The sequence below is a fragment of the Lissotriton vulgaris genome, unplaced genomic scaffold, assembly GCF_964263255.1.
Source record: "Lissotriton vulgaris unplaced genomic scaffold, aLisVul1.2 SCAFFOLD_1591, whole genome shotgun sequence".
NCBI lineage: Eukaryota > Metazoa > Chordata > Amphibia > Caudata > Salamandridae > Lissotriton > Lissotriton vulgaris.
Genome location: NW_028242271.1, coordinates 318,814 through 334,005, shown reverse-complemented (window position 1 = coordinate 334,005; position 15,192 = coordinate 318,814). Strand labels below are relative to the sequence as shown.

The 15,192-nt window shown below is 47.2% G+C and overlaps 1 protein-coding gene across 1 annotated transcript in view; it reads right to left on the bottom strand.

Annotated features, from left to right (window-relative positions):
• LOC147669012 (zinc finger protein 638-like) overlaps window positions 1-15,192 on the bottom strand; it is a 472,920-nt gene that overhangs the window by 192,419 nt on the left and 265,309 nt on the right. The window lies entirely within an intron of this gene.

Sequence of the window (15,192 nt, the reverse complement as noted above, 5' to 3'; positions counted from 1 at the left end):
AAGTCGAGAGCAGTGAACAGCATGTGCAGGGAGCGAAATCATTACTCACCATGCAGTAAGAGGGTGCGTGCCTACTTCTGCTTGGGCGTGACTACCAGAGTACTAGTGAGCACGCTGAAACTTGCAGAGGTGCAACAGGGCCAAGAGTAGCAGAAGGACAAATGCATCCTGAACAGCACACACTAGAACAAACGGAGAGGCAAATAGAGTGAAGCTGTGTTTCTGAAACTACAGCCTCAATTCGACACTGATTGTTACTTACCTTGTAAGCATCTTTTTCTTGCATGCAGAGTTGTAGATTCAAATGCTACACATCTAGTGTTGGGTCTGAATATTTGCAAGTTGTTTTTCTTCGAAGAAGTCTTATCCTGTCACGACTAAGGAGACTCCTCCTTTCGGTGATAGGGCGCATGGGCATAAACTACATTGTTAAATTGTTTTCCCGCCAGAGGGTGAAATGGAGTAAGTGACGTATGTCGTATGACTAATAAGAACTGTACCCTCCGAAAGATGTGGCTAACCAGTGGGTACTGCAGTGGTCTGGAAAAAGTTTTCAGTACTGCTTATCCTATGTTAGATTGTTGACTGCTAACACATCCACACAATAATGTTTTGTAAATGTGTGAAGTGTTTACCACGTAGCTGCTTTCCATAAGTCAGCTGAGGAAATATTACCTAAAAAGCCCATAGACGCTCCTTTCTTGGGCGTGGAATGTGCTCTAAGAGGTATAGTTCAAGTTCTTTTAGCTTTAACATAACACGTTTAAATACATTTAACAATCCACCTAGAAAGACCGGTTTTTGAAATAGGATTTCCTTTACGAGGTAAAGCAAATCCAACAAAAACTATGTTTTATGGAAACCTTTGGTCCTATCAATATAGTACAATAGTGCTCTTTTGACATCTAGTGTGTGTAAAGCCCTTTCTGCTACTCAATCTGGTTGAGGGAAGAACACAAGTTACTTACCTGTAACTTTGGTTCTCTAGTATTGGAAACTTTCATAGATTCACATGCTTGTATCATTCCCAGTCAGAATGGGAGTTCCCGGTATACATAAAATAGCGATAGAAACCATTATCCAAACAGAAGCTAGGCCTAGGCCCATTCTTGTTTTGCAACCGATCTACCTCTTTGTAAAAGAGACCCAAAAAATGAACAACCAATCAGAATAGACTCAACCCTTAGAACCCTCCTGAGAGAAGCTCAGAACCTCAGATTTTCATAGCAGTTGTGTAACCAAACCACTGAAGATGGAAGAGACAGCTTTCCCAGGGGAGGCGAGTGGGTCGCATGGGAATCGATGAAAGTTTCCAATACTGGAGAACCAAAGTTACAGGTAAGTAACATGTTTTTTTACTCCAGTATTGGAACTTTCATAGATTCCCATGCTTGTGTCAGAGTAGCTAGCAGTTATCAGCACATTTTTTGGACCCATAATCAATATCAAACCAAGAACAAAGCCATAGCATATTCATCATAAAGAAATCTTCAATGGCCAATAACATACTTAGAAAATTCAGAAAACTCAAATACATGAAGTTCAAAAATGTGCCAAAGCTGATAAAACAGTAATGCGGAAGGAGGGATGAAAGGGAAAGCTCACCATTCCTGACAGAGGTTCCTGAGGACTGCCTGGCCGATTGCTGTGTCACTCTTCATTGCAGAAACCAGGCAGTAATGCCCTGTAAACGTATGGGTACTACTGCAGGTCGCTGCTCTGCAGATCTCCGAGCAAAGAGGGCTTCCGAAGAAGAAGTCGCCCTTGTGTAATGAGCGCAGACTACCTACTAGGGGCTTGCCCGCTGCCTTGTGACAATACCGGATAGCGTTAGCAATTCAACGAGCAATCCCTTGCTTGGAACGAGGAAAACCCTTACGAGGGTCACTAAAGGACACAAACATTTGAGATGACTTCCTTAAGTCCTTAGTTCGTTGAAGAAAGAACTTTAAGCACCTCTGAATGTCCAGAGAGTGAAGTCCTTTCTTTGTCGGAGTAGCCTGTTGAGGGGAAAAAAAGTTTTAAGAATTACCGGCTCATTCAAATGAAAGTCCGAAGGAACTTTAGGTATGAATTTTGGGTTAATACGTAGAATTACTGTTCCTTTTTTGAACTAGAGAATGGGTTCCTGAAAGAACTTCATGCGGTTCAGACTTAAAAGGATGGGCACCGTTCTGCTGGCCCAACATGCAGAAACGCTTCCACTTCAACCTCTAAATGTTGTTGGTACTTGTGGCTCTTGCCTGAGAGAGCATTTCTTTACATTCGGCTGAAAGATTCAGCCCAAGAAATTCTTGCTGCTTAGGAGCCATGCTGAGAGCTGTAGAGACTGAGGATCCGGATGCCAGGCTTGGCCCTGGGACAGTCCGCAGCAAAGGAATCCGCTGCAGTGGCAGGTCCAGAGGGAGAAGGTGCAGTTCTCTGAACGAAAACAGACTGGGCCACGCAGGAGTGATCAGAATCATCCTGCATGGTTCTGATTTGAGCTTCCTGAGAAGTCTGGGGATCAGAGGAATGGGGGGCCTAAACAAATGCGCCCGACCAGGCCATCGAAAACGCATTCCCCAACGATCCCAGATGGTGAAGCCTGCTTGCATAGAACTAGCATTTCTTTTTCTCTGGAGTGGCAAAGAGATCTATGGAAGGTGTACCCCATCTGCAAAAGACCTTTAGAGTGGAGTTGTCTAGCTCCCACTTGTGGCTGACCTACTTCAGTCTGCTTAGTGTGTCCGCTGCTTTGTTGAGGACACCTGGAAGGTGTTCCGCTTGGAGTGATATCTCCTGCTGGATTGCCCACTCGCAGATTGCCTGGGCTTCTTGTGATAACAGTGGAGATCTGGTGTCTCCTCCTTTATTTATAAAATGCATGACCGCTGTGTTGTCTGTACGTATTAGGACGCCCAAGCGATGTATTAGCGGAAGAAAAACTTGCAAGGCTAGGCGAATCGCTCTAGCAGATTGATATGTAACAGACTATGCTGGGGCTGTCACTGGCCGCTTACGGGAAGGTCTTGCGACACTGCTCCCCAGAGTTCGAGAGAGGCATTCGTAGTGATTATGTGTGGAGCAAGGGAGATCCTGAAGGAAAGGACTTGAGAAATGTTTCCTTGGTTATCCACTGTGATAAAGTGCCATCTTTCTTGCATGGTATGCCCCCACTTTTTGCTGGATTGCTGATGTGCTTTGACTGAGTGTGCCCTGGGCTCCTGCCAATCAGGTGCCCAGGGCCTGTGTTCCTTCCCTAAAACGGTGTTGAAACTGAAACCCAATTGGCATCTCTGGACACATGTCAGTCTGTGGTAAATGATACCCTAGGTACTCCGGGCATTGTGACCAAAAACATCTCTAAGGGCTGCAGCACTTAATGTGCCACCCTTAAGGGCCCTGCACCCAATCACACACACAGTCTTTGCAGGACAAGTGTCCTGGTGCAGAACTAAACAAAGAGCGACATGGCAAACATTCCTGTGTGCCATGCCCACACACACACTGCCCTGGCATACATCAGTCGCCCCTCTAGCTGGGTGCTCTATGCCGGTGGTGTGGGCATATGTGCATGAGCCCTGTGCCCCTACAGTACCCAGGGACATTCCTGGGCACTGTAAGTGCTGTGATGCCATTAAGAGTATATGCTGCTGGGAGGTTGTCATTATGAACTCCACAGCACCATAATGGCTACACTGAAGACTGAGAAGTTTGATTAAATCCCACACTGATGCCAGTGTGGGGTTTAATGTAAAATGCACTACAGAGATGCACCCTGAAATCTAACCTACGATCCACTTCTTGTCTGAGAAGCAGCCTGTGCTGCCACACAGCAGACATTTTGGTGGACCCCTGGGTAGAGAGCCATCTGCTCTCCTGGGCCTGCAACAATGCACGTCCTGGACGAGGATGGTAAGGTGAAGCTTCAAAAGGCAAGCCTCCTTTGTGCGCTTCTCCAGGCCACTTGATGTACTCAGCAACTGGTCCCCACCGATTCTGACCCTCATTCTGGAGGGAAGACAGGCGGGAAACCCTACGTGAGGAAAGGGGGGAGCCAGCCTCTGCAAACCCCACTACTCAGTTGGGAGAGTGTTACATTGAAAATATATGTACTTTGTAAGGTAAGTAGATCCAATAGCCGTAAGATTTCTTAAGTAGGTTTATTAGGCATAAGTTCGTTAGTAAGGAAGGCCCCACCGGGAGCAGCATCCAGCTGCTCAGCCCCACTCAAACTGACCACACATTCAAATCATGCATACACGAACATTCTAATGACACACCAGCTGAGCAGCAGGGAAAGAATAGACCAGAATATAACACATCTCCCTCCGTTAAAACAATGAACACAAAAGAAAGCAAGAGAAAATATAAACAGTATGCCCTGACGATGACAAGGTCAGGATTTCAAAAAAGCAGTCAACACAAATGAATAAATAACTACAAATAAAAATTATGAAATAGCAATATAACATAATATAGGAATTCTTGCACAAAACATGAAGAGGCATAATATCACCTCGCACGAAACCAATGCCAAAGACATCACATAACAATTCAATCTGACAAATTAGACCTCCCATAACCACCATACCCCATCACAAACCAAAACCCTAAATATCACAAGTCATGCCAGTTGGCCAGACTGTCACGAAAAGCAATAAACAGGGAACCAAACTAAATAAAATGGCGTCCCAAAGAACAACAAAGCTAGGACCCAGCAGTTCTAAGCTAAGTAGCACACCGCACAACACAGTTTACAATAGAACACTACCAGGGTAGAACAAACTGGATGGGGTATATGACTCCCCAAAACACACAGGTAAATGACTCTTCAAACACAAACCAAGGCAAAACATACTTCAAAGGGTACATGACACCCAGCACACTGGGTACATGACTCCCCAGCGGTATAACTGAACACCTCTAAATTAATAGAGTACTTACGTGGTTCAACAATATAAATCATGTATAAAACTGAGCATGTCACAAGCGTGCTAGGGGCGCAGTAAGTACGGCATAGCCGTCTCGAGTAGGATAGAGCCTATATTCTAACCTAACCCGATTGAGTTACCTTATACCTCTTTTGGAGGGTAGGATTATATTATATCCACTTCTTTCTTCTCTGCAGCTGATACCCCACCATACCCTTCAGTCTTATGTTGGCTCATGAGGCATTGACCCCCCCCATTGATAAGTATGCATTTCCATATCTAAAACCTCTGGCTATGTAGAACTTATGTATGTTACTTATTATGTGTGTGTCTGGCTGTATGTGTGCTGAAGGAATTCTTCAACAATCTTCAATGTTTACATATGATTCCACACTTGTATATATTTCTGTGTGTGTTTCTCATTTTCCTTTATAGGTAAATTAGAGTTAAGCGCACCTTGGGATCGGCGCATTTTTAATCTATTTCTCTTATATTGCAGGCATACTACATTATTAGTGTGGTAGCATACATGTGTTGTAATTATTAATTTGTAGTTACTCACATAGTCCTTTTTGTTCACTATTTGTACATAAACTTTTTTCTACTTTTGTGGAGAAAACATTAGTGAGTGACAGGGGGATCTCCCCTAGGTCCTGACGAAGAGGCCCCGTGCCTCGAAACATGTTGACCCACTTAGGAGAGAGAGCCCATTAACCTCCTCTCCGTTTCACTTTTTTTAATAATACCAGCCAGTGTTTAATAAAAAAAAATTTCCACTAGGCCAGGTATTTTTTAAACTCACACCTTATATCACCCCTGACCCCACTGACACTCACTCCCAACACATAAGCACCTCCATCTAAAGGTGCTCCAGCGTATCCGCTTGTCGCAGCACTGCCCCGCCCCGCAGCTGGGACGGGAAGACCCCGATGATGAAGCATGACACCAAGGGCCCTTTTGGTGTGTGAGGGGTATTTTAACAAAGATGGTGTATTCCAATGACATCTGGATACACATTCACCCAATGTGAGGTGGCCCTTTCTGATTAACCTATATCCCTGATAAGAGGAGGACGTGCCCACCTCGGTGCCCACAGGCATCACCTCTTCACTCCCCCTTTTGATTTCCTTAAAACTGAGCATGAACAGAACTGAGGACTCTGCAGCCCCATATAATTCAACCTGAAACTGATGGACCGCGTCAATGAGAGCCTATGTGGCTCCGCAAAAGATACACACTAAAAATCAAAACTGTAAAAACTAATCTTCAGAAAATTCACACTAGAATTGAACACCTCAAAAGCATTTTGAGCACTAAAAGTGGTTCAATACAATAAAAAAAAAATGTAGTCCCTGCACGACTACTCACAGTAAAAATGTGAACTCCTATCGGAATAGAGCACTAAGAAATTGTGGTTCATCAAAAACATGCAGCATAAACAAATCTCATCACCTACCAAAAGTAGTTCCAAAACGTATAGCAGTGTCACACGCTCCTACTAATAATCACTAGAAATAAATTAAATTGAGCATCCCAACTCAAATTGTTCACTTATATTGCTCAAACAATTAAAGCAAATACAACTAGGAATGAACACCTCAAAACATTTTGAGCACATATGTGGTTCACTACAATAAGATAAAAAAATCTAGCACTTCCACAACTCAACACAGGGTACACGACTTCCATAACTACCCCAAACGCACACCAAAATTTAACATGGTACAGATTATGTGACGTCCATATCAACAATTTGCAGCAGTACTATAAATTTTAGCACAACATAGTAGGCACAACTATGCATAAGCTACAAGTCTGAAAGCAACCACATAAATTAAAATAATAAAAGTAGACACCATTGTCACGATAAACAGCTCCACTTCTCCAGCAAGGCAGTAACATTTGTCAAGAGCTTCATGCGGACCTAAGTTTCACAAAGGGACGTGAAATAATGCATCAGAAATAACACTCAAAGATTTGAATAAACAGTTTCTAAATCGTGTGGATAATATTTTCCTGTAGAAGTGCAATGATGAAAAATAAACACTAGGTGGCGGAGTTGGAAAAGAAACCGAAATGTAAATGTAAATGTATTGGCATTTATATAGCGCACTACTTACCCGTAGGGTCCCAAGGCGCTTCGACCGCTGCGAAACCCTTCCTGGCTTCCCTGAGAGATGGTCCCTTAATGGGTATCTCCAGGGTGAGACCAGGCATCCCCGGCGGTCTGGTGGGGCCGTTAGTGAAGATGAGGCAAGCTAATGCCCAGAGTTGCCGAGTGTGATCGCTGATCAGAGTGGGCACCGAGGCGAGAGAATTATCGAGTCCGCTGACCCTGGTCCAGAAACCTGCCGCGCCGGGAATCGAACCCTGGTCCCGGGCCGTCCTCTGCTCTCGGGTCTGCCGCCTCTAACCAGTGAGCCACACTACTTCAAACGTGCCGAATAATAAGGTGAATAATGTTGAAATCTTAATGTTTGAAAGTCCAAAGAAAACAGCTCCGTGAGCTATCTCTCACCCGAGGGGATCATCAAAACTCGTGTGGTAGTCTCAAAAATTATCCATATTAAAATGTACAGTGAAAGAGTAACTTCCTCTTGAAAACACTTGGGAAATCCACTCGGTATAACTGAAGGAACAGGAGCACAATGAAGGCAGGACTTAAACGCTCAGTCATGCCTAATCTCGATGCTCCCTGATGCTGCCATGACAGTTGTTGCCAATGATGCACGTACGTGCGCATGAACACTGCGTGAACTTGACCCTTCGTGGCGCTGTCGTGACCTGAGGAGAGGTGTGTCCATAGAGGACAATGCGCTCTACAGAATCACCAATATCGCGTCTTCATTCAGCACAAGAAGATCTTCAGCTGAAGAAAACGACCGTTGGAGATTATGTTAGGCAAAGCACAGGGCGTTACATATGGCAATAGATTTCCAGGCATACCAGCCACTCAATGTCCATTACTCCTTCGTGCTGAGACTCCTTTTTTCATGTCAAAACAGACGGCCCAGATAATTAAATCTGCTATTTTAAAACCCAATAGGCCACACACAGTCCAACGCTTGAAACATACCTTTATGGATGTCTTCAGTAGTCTGTCAGACGTAACATGACATCGGTGGGGCATCAAAAGCGTTGCTTGGCTTCTTTAAGCTTTTTTTTTTACAGTTAATTGGCAATTATCTTTGTAGTTCCATGTTTCATGTTTCAAACGTAGTTCTGCACGCGTAGTTCTTTCTCCCTCGTCGCCATTGTTACATTGAAAATATATGTTCTTTGTAAGGTAAGTAGATTCAATAGCCGTAATTGTTCTTAAGTAGGTTTATTAGGCATAAATTAGGTAGTAAGGAAGGCCCCACCGGGAGCAGCATCCAGCTGCTCAGCCCCACTCACTCAAACGGACCACACATTCAAACTATGCATACACAAACATTCTAAGGACATCGCACACACAGGATGAGCAGCAGGGAAAGAAGACCAGAATATAACAGAGGCTAGGTGAAGCACAACTCTGTGCTCCGGCAATCTTGAAGATGGGGAGCCCAGCCAGAAAAAAACGCCTGCCCCCTCCCACAGGAGAGGAGCAGGATAGGGGGTGTACTCACCCCAGGACATGGACCCATTGGTCCCTGCCCTTGCCCTACCTGTAACGCCCCTAAATTTAGTATTTAGGGGCACCCTGAAACTTCCTTCCTCAGATACAGATTCCGAAACCAGAAAGAAGACCAAGAAGACCTGCCGTGCAACTGCTGATAAGAGGACGACACCAACTGATTTGGCCACAGCCCTACAGGCCTGAAAATCCTTGAACATGCTCCTGCTCAACCCCGGCATCTCCTGGGGACAGCAACCTCGAAAACCCCGGAGGACCTGCCTGCCTTGACCATCCAAAAAGACTGGGACTCACATGAGCAGTGGTTCTGCTCAAACAGCAACACTCCTGGCGCCAGCCAGGACCCGCGAATCCAGCATACTCTGCATCCGCAGAGCCCGGCCGGTGCCTGAGTGGACAAAGACCCTGAGGATGTCCCCGCGGCAATTGTGATCAGAAATCCAGTGCCCAAGGACTCTCCGACGACCCAGACGCCGCCTGCAGCCTCAGAACAAGATACCCCTCTAACCGCGACCAGCAGAGGGTAAGATTCCCCGACGTCAAAAGACACCCCTGCACCCAGCGCCCCACGTCACCCTGTGCCCAACTCCTGGGTGCCTACCTATCGTCCAAGATCTCAACTTACCCCTCAAAGTGTTGGTCGCTCCTGAAGAATCTCTGTCCCCGAGCCGTCAGCCTTTGTTCATCTTCCAAGTTTTTCATTGGATAACATTGAGAGCCCGACTGCTCAAAAGCACCCTGCACCCAGCCACCCGAGTGCCCCTAGGAGTGCAACCTTTGTCCTAACCTACGTTCCCCTTTGCCCCGAGCAAGTGACCAGGATACCAGCTCCTACAGCCGCGTGGCCTGCTTGCCAGCAGCCACCGAAAAAAGGCCCCCTGCCGCCCATAGGCTAACATTGGGCATAACTACATCTGAACCAGGCTGCACCTGATCCGCTTAGGGTGTACCAACTGTACCTACCTGAACCTGGGAGACCCCCCCCTCCGAGCCTATGCCCAGAACCTTAACTCTGCCAGTCGAGAACTAACCCAAAAACCGATAACTCACTTCTCTTCCATAGGGTAACACAGAATGGTTTCACTTAGAAATGTTTCTAAGTGTAGCGTTCTGAAAATTAAAAATATTAACTTAAAATAAGCCTGTTGGAAAGTGGGTTATTGGTAGGGGCAAATGTAGGTCTGCCACTGGCAATAAGGCCACTAACACATCATAGGACTCAGCATAGGTCTTAGAAAATTATTCCTTTGCTCAGCCCTTGGTAACGTGGCTGCGAGCAGACAGGCTTAACTTCAAAGACAGGTATGTAAAGCATTCAAAAACACCACTTCAGTAAATAATTAAGACAACACAAAATAAAAATCCAGCACCAATTTATACAAAATAGGTCATATTTTTATCTTTTAAATGACACCAAAACGAAAATATTCCACTGTAGGGAACCAGAGATATGAATTTTTAAAGATTAGTCACTTTCTAGTGCTTAGAAAACAACAGCGCCCCTTTAAGTCATCTCGTTTTCTCTGTTAGGGACACGACTTTATAAATTGTTCTGAAGAATTCTCACCACTGTAGTGGGCCGCCTTCGTCAGCAAGCGGGGTCCAGTTAGAACACCTACCTGGCGTTCTGTCTGCGGGTCCCAAAGTATCCAACACACAATCCAAGGTTCTGGAATCTCCAAGAGGGTCCTTGAAAGTGTGAAACTTCAATTCCGCAATCCACTTGAACAAAACCCTTACAAATCCACTGATACTCCAGGCTTTGAATTCTTTGTGAGGCTGTCCAGGTGAGCTCTGTTAACCTGTAGCTTGCAGGGAGTTCCGCTCTTGAGTCCTTTGGCAGCAAGGTAATCCTGAGGGCTGCAGTTTCACTTGGTGCAGTCTCCAGAGGTCAGGCCTTAGAGTTCCTTGCACAGCAAAAATCAGCAGGGCACTTCTTGCTTCATTCAGTTTCAAGCAGCAGATCTGGAGGGATCTGCCCCTCTCAGCTACTTATTCTCTGGGTCAAGCACCAGGGGTTCTGAATCTGCAGAAATGTTGCAGATCACCCTTACCCAATTATTCCAGCATCAAAGTCGAATTTGAGCACCTCTTAAAAACAATGCGGGGAGTGAAATGTAGAATTTCACTTTACCCAGGCTTCTAAAAACTCATTTTATAAGGGCGCTGCTTATAGATAACTGACCCCCTACCCCTGGGATACCTAGGGGTGACCGTTGGGGTCCCTAATATGCGAAAACATAGTAGGTTTTTCATTTTAAGGGCCCCTACCCCCAAAGTCGAGTTTGGGCACAATTTAAGGTTTAAAAAGCTGTCTGGCCACCAGTGCAGCTTTTAAACTGACCTCAGGCTTCAGCACTGCACACATGCTGGTACAGAGAATCTGCTGGACTCTACACTGCCATGCTCCATACTGGAGACTTCTAGGTAGTTTCAATCCCCTGCCCTATTACATACTAGGGGCATAGGTGGTAGGTCATGCCAACTACAGGGGTACCCCACCATACTATAGTGTACCCTAGTGTATGTTGGGTGTCTTAACTGTGTTCTGTGTTCCTTTTAGATTGGCCCTGGCCCTGGGTAAACAGAGCCCAGTGTCAGTCAGAGTCAGATACCACCAGTTCCAGTCAGCAAAAAGTTGGGGGTGCCCAGGGCACAGGATGACTTTGCAACACCAGGTAACTGTTTGTGAAGGATACGAAGAAATGTTTTGTCGTCCTGTGTTCCTTCGTCCTTTCAATGTAGTGCATCACTGCCCTTCTTGCGTGTAGAGTGTGGAGCGCCCTCTCAGCGCTTGTCGTGGGGTTCTGGAAGAAGCTAGGAATTTGAGTACTCTGATTCATGTGGGACCTTGACACCACCTTTGGCATTAAGTGCGGGTCTGTTCTCATCACGACCCAGTCACTGTATCTGGATGTAGGGTTCCTGCAGTGTTAGTGCCTGTAGTTCGCTCACCCTGCGTAGCGAGGTGATTGCTACCAGAAAGGCCACTTTCATTGTCAGCATTTGCAGTGATTCCTTGTGGATGGGTTCGAAAGGTGCTTTCATGAGGTCTGTCAGTACCACATTCAAGTGCCAAGCCGGCGGCGGCATGCTTTTTAGTGGCGCTATTCTTTTAGCCCCTTCCAGGAATCTTTTTACTACTTGAGATGTAAAGAAGCTTCTCCCTGTTTCTACTCTTGTGTATGCCACAATCGCTGCCAGGTGTACCCTCAGCGAGGATGAGTTTAGCTTAGCTTTTATTAGGTGTGTGAGGTATGTTAGCACCGTTGATTCCCTGGTCCGCTTTCAATGGAGTTTTTTCTTGCAGCACCATTGAGTGAATCTTTTCCATTTTTCCCCATAGTACTTGCGTGTGCTGGGTCTTCTTGCCTCCCGCAGCACCCGCAGGGTTCCCTCTGGTAGTTTTCGATGTGCGAACTCTAAGAGGCTCTTCGGCTCTGGGTGTAGAACTTATCAGTTTTCCATGGAGAGTAGGTCTCTTCTTTTTGGGAACTTGTGGGGTGGGCTCTGCGCCATCTCCATTATCTGTGAGTACCAGGTCTGCCTGGCCCATTGTGGTGCCACCAGGATGAGCGTCATGTTGCTAGTCATGCATTTGTTGAGAAACCTGGGGATCAGTGGTATCTAGGGGAAAAGCGTAGGCAAATGTTTTTGACCAGCTTATCCATAGGGCATTCCCCTGGGATAGTGCCTCTGGTTGCCTGGATGCAAAGTACTGGCATTTTGCATTCTGGCGTGTTGCAAACAGGTCTATTGTTGGAGTGCCCCACCTCCTGAATAGTCTTGGTTTCCTGTATGTTGAGTTCCCACTCGTGGGATACTGAAGTCTGCCTGCTGAGCCAATCCGCTTCTACATTGTCATTCCCTGGCAGGTGTGTGGCTAGCAGGTCTATTTTGAGTGGTATTGCCCACCTCCAGATTTCCTGAGCCAAGCTTGACAGAGGGAATGATTGAGTTCTCCCCTGCTTGTTGATGTAAAACATTGTTGTGGTGTTGTCTGTATCAGCACCTTTTGATTGTACAGTTGTTTCTGAACTACTTCTCGCTAACTAATGGGGCCACGAGCACTGATCATCTTTTACACCCTACGCAGAGCACAGTGGAGGAAAGTGCTCCTCGCCACCCTCGCCATCTCCACCTCTAGAAAAACCGCTCATGGCCTAACACTCTCTATTACACCTTACCAACTTTTCCTGGGCAGAGCGACCATCTCCATCTATAACAATGGGATTATCCTATTCCAATCCACAGATAGGAACCTTGACCTACTCGACAATCTGTTCCCCACCTTCCTAAAGCATATCTCCAACAAGCAGTCCACCACACCTAAGACCACAGGTTACACAACACCCCCTAACTCCAAGCGTCAGTACTTCTTACCTAAACCATCACAGCAGAGGAGCATCTCACACCTCTCCCCTCTGACCAGCGCGGTAATCAGTCACCCTCCCGATCATACTTCCCAAGATCCCCCATGCACTGGCGAAGATCACCCCCCCTCGCACATTCCCCACACCCCCACCATCCTCACCCCCCACCTCACGACTCCTGCGAACGCCGCAGATCCCACTGTAATCAATCACCCATCCGATCTCACTTCCCCACACCCCTCATGCACTGGCGAATATCACCCCCCTTCACACATCCCCTATACCCCCACCCTCCTAACCCCCTTCTTTACCCCCCTCACACGTCTCGCAGAACCCACCTCCACCACACTGTGCACATCTCCCACACCCCGCAACACGACCAACTCTCACCCTTTCTCCCCCCCCACTCTCACTCCCCACTACCCCAATCTACCGGCCAGACTCACTGAACACACAGCCTCCCTCAACCCAACCCCTTATCCTCTATCCCCCCCATTCTTAGCCCCCACCATCCTACTGTCACTCCTTCCTTCTCCAGCCTACACTCATCCATCAACTCACCTGCGCCACCACGCCATCACCTACGCTACCAACCTCCCCCTGTCCTCATCCACGCCATCCACGCCCCCTGCTCATAAGCTCTCTCATCCATCGAATACCACCCCACCTACTACGACCTCAGAGCCCTGTACCCCACCTACTACAGCCGCAGAGCCATGTACCATTGCGTGCACATCCCGCCCCAGTCGATCCGGTGCCCACCCCATTGCCCCACTCAATCACTCACCCACTGCTCTCACTCCCAATACCATCCCCAATCCAACTCTGGACATGATCATATCCACCCTCCTACAAGTCAAAGAAGATCTTCACCCCATCAAAGAACTTCTTTTCACACACCCCAGACACCCCCTACCCTCCACTTCTGTGCCCAACAAGTACACCACTCGCCCCTCAAACCTTTTCACTCATTCCCCGCGCTGGCCCTCTATCCCCGATCGCAAGACCACCGACCTCCCCCGTCGCACCCTACACCCCCTCTCTGACCGAGACTTGCACACTCTACTCCGCGCATATGGCCCAGGCCCCACAAAACTCCCACACACCTTCCCATACCCACGATTCTCGCAAATCCCCTAAGGCCCCCCACAATGAGTAATAGAAGCTCCGTCCCCTGTAATCTCAGAAAAGTCCCCCTCTCCCTAGAACACTCACCCACTCTCATCACCCCCAGACTAAAGTGTATCCTGCTCAACTGCAAATCGGCCCGAGACACTCCTCCGGCATTGCGGATCTTATCAATGGACCTCGATCTGGCCATTCTGACTGAAACGTGGCTAACTGAAGCCTCCACACCTATAATGGACATACTAGTACCCCCCAACTATCACATTATTAGACTCGACAGAAATGGCAAAACGGGCGGGGGAATCGCATGCATCTACAGGAGCAACCTCGTTGTCACTGAAGGTCCCTCGGCCTCCCTCTCCTCCTGCAAACTCATCTGCCTCGATATTACTAGCGAGGGCAAACCTGTGTGCTCCCTTCATGCTATCTACCACCCACCCAGGGACAACCTCACCTTCTCCCAACAACTCATGGACACGATATCCACCAACGCCGGTCAACAGATCAATCAAATCTACTTAGGAGACTTCAACCTCCACTGGAACGACCAGAATGACGCTGTGGTGAATAGCCTTAAGACTTTCCTCAACGCGCTTGACCTCACCCAAATCTGCAACCGTCCAACACATGAAAAAGGCTCTATCCTTGACCTTATCGCCAAAGAAGACTCTACCCAGCTGGTGGCAATCGAACCCTGTGACTGGTCAGACCACCACATCACCTTCATCAATGAAAAGGTAAAACTTAACCCGACTCAACCTGCCAAAACAAAGATCTGGAAGAGGGACATGAAGAAAATTAACCCAAACTCCTTGCCTGCCCACACAGGCAGTCTCCTTCTTCCCCCGACGGGCGTCTATGATGTGCATTCATTGACCGACCTCTACCTAGACACTATGTCTGCAATAATCAATGAAGCCGCACCCCTGCAACTGAAGAGTCGCCACCAAGAACTCGAACCCATGGTATGATGGAAGACTCAATGAAGACAGACGTGCCATGCGCATGGCAGAGCGCATGTGGAGATCGGACCCCTCAGCATTGCACCTTAGAGCGCTTAAGAGTAAGAGAAACGCTTACTTCAGAAAAATCAAACGCTCGAAATCAGTCTTTAGCCAACAGCTGGATCAAGCAAAAAAAAAAACGACCAAGAAAACTG